Below are 9,102 nucleotides of genomic sequence, written 5' to 3' on the forward strand. Positions count from 1 at the left end.
TTTGGGCAAAGGAAAGTCAACGTGAGTGTTTTTATGTGATGTTGGGGTTGGAGTGGGGATGGGAGGGCGGAGAATACTACAGTGGGGCTGACCTGGCTGGGTCTTACTGTAGCATAGAATGTTGCACTCGCATTGAGGTAAAAGGCAACATGATGAGTGGTCTTACATGGGGAGCGCATGTTTCCTTATTTTGAATTGGGTCTTTATTTTACTGGTGTTTAAGGACAAAGGCAAAATGCATATTCTTACATGGGGAATATAACATGATGCGTGCAACATAATTGTTCTTATATGAGGGGATTTGTGTGATGATATGCTATTTATATAGTGCTTTCGCCAAAGCGATGGACAGAGAACATATTTACATCAAATATATCACCCAGCCGAAGTTTGCACTCATTTAATGAGCTTTATTTATTTATTGTGTTTATTGACATCGCTCAAACCCGTAAGTATCACGGCGGTGGTACAACCTGGTGAGCAGGGAAAACAGTACGGTACATAGTAAGAGAGAGGTAACAAGGTGCACAAGCAACATAATAGTACAAGGTCCGTACAGGAGGGTAGAGATCAGGGAGGTCACTTTGAAGTATGTATGAAAGGCTGAGTTGGCCTTGTCGTGATTTGAACCTGCAAATTACACTCAGATTACAAGAGCATGCGCTCAGCCCGCTGAGTTATCTTACTGGCTAGCCAGCAAGAGCATGTCTTCTTTCTGTGGCATTGCAGTTTCTTACTGGTGTTAAGGCCAATGTCAACATAAGTGTTCTTACATTGGGGTGGGGGCATTCATGCTGCCTGCAAAGCTGTTTTTTCTTACTGTGGCATGAGATGTTTACTGCTGTTAGGGAGCAAATACAACATGAGTGTTCTTATATGGGGAGTGGGGGATTTGTGTAGCCAGCAAATATATATTTTCTTACTGTGGCATGGCTTTTTTCACTGGCATTAAGGCAAAGCCAACAGGAGAATGTTCTTTCATGGAGATCCTGCCATGTATTGGGAGAGCTAGCATAAAAATACTTTGTCATAGTATGGTTACTGCCATTATGGACAAAGCAAACATGAGTATTTTCCTATGTGGGAATAGTGCCATATATAAGTGCACCAGAATGGACATGTGAGACCACAATCAATATGAACATGCTTTTCTACACATGCAGAGTACTGGCATATAGCGGACAAAATGAAAATGCTCCTATGCATTGTTGCTGGCTTGGCATCTAACATACTTTGTATGTCTTACCCTACAAAACCGATTGTAAACTGTGTGGCTTTTTACCTAATTTATCACAGAAAGTGTACTGTAAAATGCACTTTTTTAACCCATTATTTAAAACCTTTTCTCAAGGGGACAAACCCCCCTTGATTGGTTCGCCCTCTCTCACTACTCTCTGTCGCTCCTATGCATTTGGCTGGGGGCTGAACAAGTGCCCTTCCTTCCGCAGACTCTTCCTAATGTGGGCCCTACTACATTAGCTCCAGGCCCCAATTGTTACAGAATAATAGCTACGCCTCTGGTGAGTTGGGATGAAAGATGGATCTAATGGGCCAAAGGAAGGCGTGATATCTACTCAGACTCCTGGGCTTGGGGAGAGGGCATTAGGACGGGTGGGTTTGGGGGGAAATCACTAGTGTAATAGGTTTAATGTCCCGCCTTACTAACAGTTTTCAAAGCTGCCATCCAGCCCCGCCAAAATGTTGAGGCTGGATCCACCTCGGTGTGGCACCCTGTGTGCCACCTAAAGATTTCCTGTCACCTCATCAGGCCACCCCTATGAAACATTTCTTGGGGCGCCACTGACTCCTGAAGCTGCAGGCCTTATTAGCACCTTTATATGGTGTGCATGCTGACACGAGGAAGCCCCATAGTCGCGTCTGTCATTCTCACAGAGATCTTACTGAGTGAAGGAAAGAGAGGAGAAACTTCATATTGTATTTATTGTTGTGCTCAGGGTTGGTCTGGGCCATACAATTGTCTCGGGCACTAATGAAAACGTGGCCCACAGTTGCAAATGGCTATTTAGTCCTTTTGTGAAACTGTTTGAGTAGTACCCAAGGGGGAGTTTTTTGATAAAGTGTGATGCAAATAGTGCATTCGAAAGAATATTTATTCAGCAACACTGGTCAAAACTACTAGCCGCAGAGTGAATAACTCATCCAACTCGCCCAAATTGGCCATAAAAGTTGCCCACTTTGACCAAAAAAACTGTCCCACACCAGCATTTTGTGTTTTTGGTTCGGCCATGGGCCTATTACCATGTAGCCCAGTGCGAGCCTTGTTGTACCCCCTTTTCAGTGAAGCTTCATGGACTTGTACCTTTGGAGAAAGAAGTGTGGAGGCCCACCTCATATTTCTGAATCAAACACTGATGGTCTGTAAAATCGAAAAAAGCAAGTTGTCAATATTCATTACAGTTAAGAGGTTGCTTCTTTGTTAATTTTTTACAAGATCGTTTTTCCCGGTAAAACAAGAAACGAATCGTAAATAATTGCCAAAGGATATTTTACCTATTTACTGCCAAACACAATTCCCAACATGATATAGAAGTTCAGAAAATATCTATACATGTTTTTACATCTGTTAAATAGTTGACTAGAAAAATAAGTTCTAAATCAGTCGCTTAGAATTTCCCACTTATTTGCTGGAAAATATAAGTATTGTAAAGTCATACAAAAGTAATTAATGTATAATACATTTATTGCACAGCTATTTAAAAAGTTGTGTTATTTTATTGTAGTAAAATAAATGACAACTAATTTTTTTGAATTGTCTACCTATATAGAGTGCAAAATACCCTGGATATTATTCATTTTGCAAAGTGTCATAGCATGTATTTTACTCAAATACGCCAGTGAAATTGACATTGTTTGCATTGCTTACAAAAATGCATGTTAAAGGATCAGGTTTACTAAGATAGCAGTTTCTCAAGTGAAAGGGGTTGCGAAAGAAACACCTGTATTCATAATCACAATATAGTATTCGTGGTTAGTTTGAGATTCAGCCAACGTTCTAGCTCATTGGGCCAAACTCTACCAGTTTTGACTTTTCAAGGCTTCTTTTCCTAATCCTGAAGAGTATTCCTTTGTGCACTGCTCCCATAGGCAACCAATCAGGGCACGATTGGGGCTGCCAAGATGTGTCGCCTATTATACTGTTCTTTCATTGGCTCTATTGAATTCAGGGGTTCAGCAACCCATGCATGAACATGAGCATTATGGGGCTTTTTTAAATTACACAACTAATAAGGAAGCTCTAAGTCAAAACAATCTACAAAGAGAGCCCATCGCAAAACATAGGCTTGTGGTGACCTTAGTGACGCTCAAACTACAATATCTCCCTGAAATAATTGTCTATATTAGATAGAAATTGAGAGAAAGGCACGAGGCAAGAAGGCCATAAGCAACTTTGAAGCCTTTGTGAGTGCAGTTGACATCCAATAAAAGTTAACACACAATTTAGTTTTACCAATTGTCTGCGCTCAGCTAACCGTGTTTCGTTTATCACGATTTATTATACCTCCCACTAATGGGAATCATTCATGCTCAATATTCAATATGCCATTAAATATATCCCAGTGCAGTACAACAGCTATAATGACTTGTGATATTCTAGTCTCTTAATGAATTGTTCTTTAATTGAAATAACCACGGTCCAGCCGACACGGGTTTGGACCAATGGTCTTTCTCAAGGTAGTAATTGTCATGCGGATTCAACTAGTGTCATTTGACCTGCCACCACTTAGGATGCGGCATTGTTCTGCATAAATTGTAATGCTTTCGTCTCGGTCCTGTCAGATTTCACATGTCTTTCATTAACGTTCTGAATTCCCGATGAGTAGTATCTTCCCAGCTAATGAAGTGCTAATTAATACCAGGATGTCCTGGAAGGAATCCTCCCATGCGCCCCGCTTGTCTTTCACAGACCAATGCCATATCCTAAATGGTGACAGGTCAAACTACACGAGTTGAGTCTGCATGACAATTACTGCCTTGAGAAAGACCATTGGTCGAAACACCTGTTGGCTGGACCTTCTTTATGAGACTTAATATCATAACTCATGATTGCTGTTGTTGTTATGTTTGCTGCAAATTGCTTAAAGCGGTAGTTAGCCTCAGTAAATATCAAAGGTTTAAACCCGCTCACCTTGACAATTCGGAGATCCAATATGGAAGAGACAAATGCAGCAGTGAAAGTTCCCCTGAGACAGTCCTGGCCCCTCCAACCCGGAAAGAGAAGAAACCGGGGGAGAGCATAGGATCGCCAGGGAAACCCTCTAATGGGAAGAAAACCCTGGTCGAGTCTGGAATCTCGTCGATCGGGAAGTAGTTGTAGCAGAAGAATCCTTGAGAGGTGGTTTCAAACGGAAGTTGCACAGGATATCCCTTCTGAGTAAACGAAAGGAATAAGATAGTATCAGAGAGATGGAAAAGGTAAGACAGCCAAAATAGAAGGCGGAAGGGAAAAGCTCTCACCCTTGGAGGGAAGGATTGGGACTGAAACTTCAGAACTGGACTTCGGAAGAACAAAGGAAGAGAGGCAGGTCGTCTGCAAGAACAGACAGGTAAGTGATCCTAATCGGGGCTAGAAGGGAAGACTCAGGGAATAAGGAACTTACCCAGACGGGTTTCAAAGCGGAAGGTAATGCCGTGGAGGAGGTTCTATAGACGGCTAAGTTAAGCAGGATTTGCCGGGTTGGACTGAACACGAAGGGAGCAGTGATTGGATAGCGTGAATGAAGATAATCTCTGAGAGATAGGTAAAGACAAGATTAGGACAGTTAAAGGACAACCAAGAACTAATAGACAAGTAAGTACAGGATTCAATATCGAACTCACGGAGCATCGGTAGCAGAAGCGATGCGATGAATCCTTGGCTTGGAGTCTTGATATAGTATCACGTGAGCGGTCCGTGGCGTCTCGGAGAGACGTGAAAAGACTAGACCATAGCTGTCGGCTGGAGGAACCCGACGGGCATCCATCTTGGAACTGCACTTCCGCACGATACCGCACAAGCTGGTACGGGACCACAGAGTCCATCTACCACAATGTGTAACAGTTGTACTGCACTGTGATAAATTTAATGACATATTGAATATGGAGCATGAATGATTACTATTAGTGGGAGGTATAATAAATCGTGATAAACGAAACACGGTTGGTGAGCGAGGACAATTGGTAAAACTAAATTTTGTGTAAACTTACACTGGGTCTAGTGTAGGACCCAGCCTTACCGATTCTGCAGCACACCCCCACTTATACTATCTATGGGCCAAGAGCACTCATAACACAGTTTACCAGCCAGCTGAAAGGGCACAAAAAGGTAAAAAAATTGCCTGAAATGCAGTATTCTCTCGAGTTCAAGATTTTGCCACTGATAAACCTGAACGCAAAAAGTTACTCTACTTCCAGTGGCAAAATGATGGGCTAGCAATGGCCTTCGAGTAATTGAGCAGACCACCGCCGAGTTCACTTAGATTTACACATCTTGCCAACACTCATCATGCAGGGCTCGCTGAAGAAGGCCATTTAGAATAGCAGAAAAAACCTATGAAAGCTAGAGCATTCTGGAAATCAAAGATGCAAATGGGTCTGCCAAAGTGCACCAGTAATACATCTTAACATGAAATGTCGGGAGGCTATCTCAGGGGCAACGTGCTCGCCTTGGAGGCAAGATGACACCTAGCAACACAGGTTCGATCCCCGGGTCCGTGCTTAGAAACCTCTGGGCATTAAGCGCGTTAGAAATAACCAACCGTATCATATCAAATCTGTTCCCCTGCTTGTCAATATGTGTGCTCTAATAATTAATTTACCGAAGTAAGTCAACTAAAATATCTCAAAATATTTATTAGTAAGCGGATCGAGCTTTTCTTTCATTTAATTAGTTTACATTTCACCAATAACATATTCAAGGAGGATAATATGAAATAAACACCAATCAATCCGTTTTAACAAGTTTACTTGTTTGTAAATTACAATGCATATTTTTCCCTTTTCAGAAATAATCTGGATTACGTGTATTGTCAACCAAGAATTCATCCACCAGCTTTCTTCCTGATTTGGATTTTCAACAATCTGTGCAACATTGTCTGGCTCTTTCTTTGGGACCGAGAGTAAGTTAGTTCAATTTAATCAATGTTGTTAATGTTATTGTGTGCTATTTCTCATTTAGATTGCAATAACATTATTGGGCATGGACGTACCTCTGCTAGATGATGAATGCTCTGGGATAGACTTTAAATCCGTATCAATCATGGGCTAGATGGCCATATTACAGCCCTAGGAGTCTTGGGAGCTGCTGCAAGCAGTTTGCTCACTCATTCAGCATTATATGCCTGTGCTTTGGAGTGGTGCACTTCATGCATCTTGATTCGGGACCTGAGCCAGTAACGGTAAACACGGTATGGTGAGACATACAGGAAAGAGTAGGACGCTGTGGAACTACCTGCCACTTCAAGTACCCATGAACGAAGCAGGACCATCAGACTAGCAGAGAACCGCGCCAGTGGCTAGCTTGCTCATGGAGATGAAGGCTTGGTACTAGAATCAAAGGGCACCAGCTTACCCGCATTGGGCGTCATTTTAGCGGGGGACAGGGGTGTTTGTCCCCCCAACTTTCATGGCTCACCAATTTGTCCCAATTCATTTGACTGGGGCACCTTTTCTATTGATGTCATGTCCCCCCCAACATTTTCAGTAAAGTTACTCCACCCGCATGCCTCCATTGCCACCCTTATGCACTCTGCATATCTGCGTGCCTTCCGGGTTTATCTCTAGTGTTGTTGCTAAGGGGTAAGTGGGAAGTGAATGGGAGAATGGTGGGCAGTAAGATGCGTGGCAAAGGCGGATGGCTGGGTGAGTGAGAGTAAGTGGCAATGAGGGAGCTTCAGGGGAGCTAGAATGGCAAAGCGTTGCAAGAAGGCAGTCAAAACGTAACCGGTGACAGCAGATACCACTTTTTCAACTCGTGGACTTGTGGCTAGAATGTGAAAGGCCGTCCTCATAGATTTGATCCACACACACCCTTCATCCCCGGACTAGCACTAGTCATCAACTGTGCCTTATACACACTATTGCTGCGCTGTCGCTGATTTAGGGACACCTTGTCCTTAACTTGGAGGGTCTCCCTCCATGCAGGGAAATATAACATCCCTTCAACCTCTGTTTACTGCCTCGTCACATTGTCATGCCCTATTACATAATGCCTGATCTCTTGTGAATGCAAGTTTTAATTTTGCTACGGCGCACCCGCTGATTTAGCGACCCTGAGTATACAATTACACTGCACAATTCTGGGACACGAACAGGCTGTATTTGGAGTTAAAACTCTATTTTACTTCAATGGAGAAATCAAACCAAAGGTTGTCCCCTAACGTTAGGCCGGGGAAGACACTCACAATATGAGCAATCACAGGCAATCTGTCTTCAAAAATCAAAATGAACCTGCCTGTAGCAATCCCACTACTTTTGTATGCAGATAAAATTATATTCACCGATCAAGCCTATATCTAGACATCTATTCCTAAATACTATGATGCTATTTCTAAGCAGTACAATGCAATTCTATGGTAAACTTCTCACTAGTCGTCAAGTCTGTTAAACTGTTTAATTCACCTTGTTTTCTCTAATATCAATATTGGCATTGGAGAGAATAGACATCAGAGTTTCAAATATATGTAAAATAATTTCTACATATGTGTCATACTCCCCTGTGCATATATGGTGGTGTAGGTTTCTAGTGTATGCATGAATGTAAAATGCAAACTATGGTAGGTTGCAACAAATGCCACAGGCTTGGTTTTAGGAAACTGTGTTTTTCATTATAGAACGTACCGAATATCAATTCATTTAAACGTACTTACTTATTCACCTAACACCATTGGATGATTTGGGTCTATCTAATTCAGGGTCCTCCCACTTCTATACAATTTCATTGGCAAAATGTGAATGTTCATTTAAAATTGCATAGTTTTCTAAGGATGGAGTTTGCCCGCCTAAGCTCCTTTCACCCCCTAGTATGAAGTGGGATTTCCCAATGTGTCAACTTGTTATCTGACTATTGTGAGAAACTAAAGGGTGTCTCACCTACTAGTCCCTGGGGGTCTCTCTCTCAGGTGGCCAGGGCACGGCCATCGCCTTTGGATCCAGACCCTGGGGGTGGACCAGTGTGGGAGGATCACCTGGGTGAAGTGTCTTCGGGGAGTGAGGGTGAGGCGATCGATGGTGAGACACGGTATTCCCCATTTTCCTATACACATGACCCATCCTATTTTCTAGGATTCTCCAATGTCCCAAATCCTCCACTCCCCTTTTCTACATAAACACTGGGCGGGGGAAGAGGGCGACTGAGACATGTCCCGCTAATCGGGTCAGGCAAAGTCAGGCACTTGACTTTAAGTGCATACATCTGTTACCAATTAGCTCTCCTCACACGGATAAAAGGTGGAACATAGAGACACACTCTGAGCAAGGTGGAATACGAGCAAGAGCAGAACTTCTGGGGCAAAGGAGAACCTACTGGAGCAGAGCGACAGACAGAGGGATTAGAGCAAAGAGTAGATGGGCCCATGGGTTCCCTGCAGGAGGTCGTTGCCTCCAAAAGGCTGTGAAAGACACGTGGAGAAGCCCAAATCCCAGACAAGAAGACTGCATTGTGTTTCAAGGCCTCCAACGACCCTCCCAGGTGAACGACAGAGTTGGGGAGGTGAGACCAAGCCTGTGGCATTAACCTTGGCTCGTGAATTAAAAACTGCAAAGACAAGAAAGAAATGCACACAGCCCAGCCTGTGATTTGGCAAGCGACATGAAAGACCAGTGTGTGTTAAGGAAAGATTGAAGTTGCAAAAATATATCGCACAATTAAAGGCTGCACGCCTGTGGATGAGAAGCGAAGGAAGGCAGACCTGTGATGAACTTTGAGTTACCAATAGCTGTGAAACCAGGGATACTGAGTAGCAGAGTGGTCCAGCGAAAGGAAGTACCCCACTCGAAAGTCTCTGTGAAAGGTGAAATGTTTTTGTTATGAAGCAATAAAGTGAATGAACTATAAAAAGCGAAGTGATCAAAATTTACTCCGGGAAAAGAGGTGGGGGTAGTAAA

General features: G+C 43.1%; 1 long non-coding RNA gene across 1 annotated transcript in view; it reads left to right on the plus strand.

Annotated features, from left to right (window-relative positions):
• Positions 1-6,105, plus strand: part of LOC138498561 (uncharacterized) — a 55,512-nt gene extending 49,407 nt beyond the window's left edge. Inside the window, exon 3 of the long non-coding RNA XR_011278746.1 lies at positions 6,003-6,105. This is a non-coding gene — a long non-coding RNA (uncharacterized lncRNA). The remainder of the gene's footprint in view (positions 1-6,002) is intronic.
• Positions 6,106-9,102: the final 2,997 nt, after the last annotated feature.

The sequence above is a fragment of the Ambystoma mexicanum genome, chromosome 5q (genome assembly GCF_040938575.1).
Source record: "Ambystoma mexicanum isolate Mex_15411 chromosome 5q, UKY_AmexF1_1, whole genome shotgun sequence".
NCBI classification, from domain to species: domain Eukaryota; kingdom Metazoa; phylum Chordata; class Amphibia; order Caudata; family Ambystomatidae; genus Ambystoma; species Ambystoma mexicanum.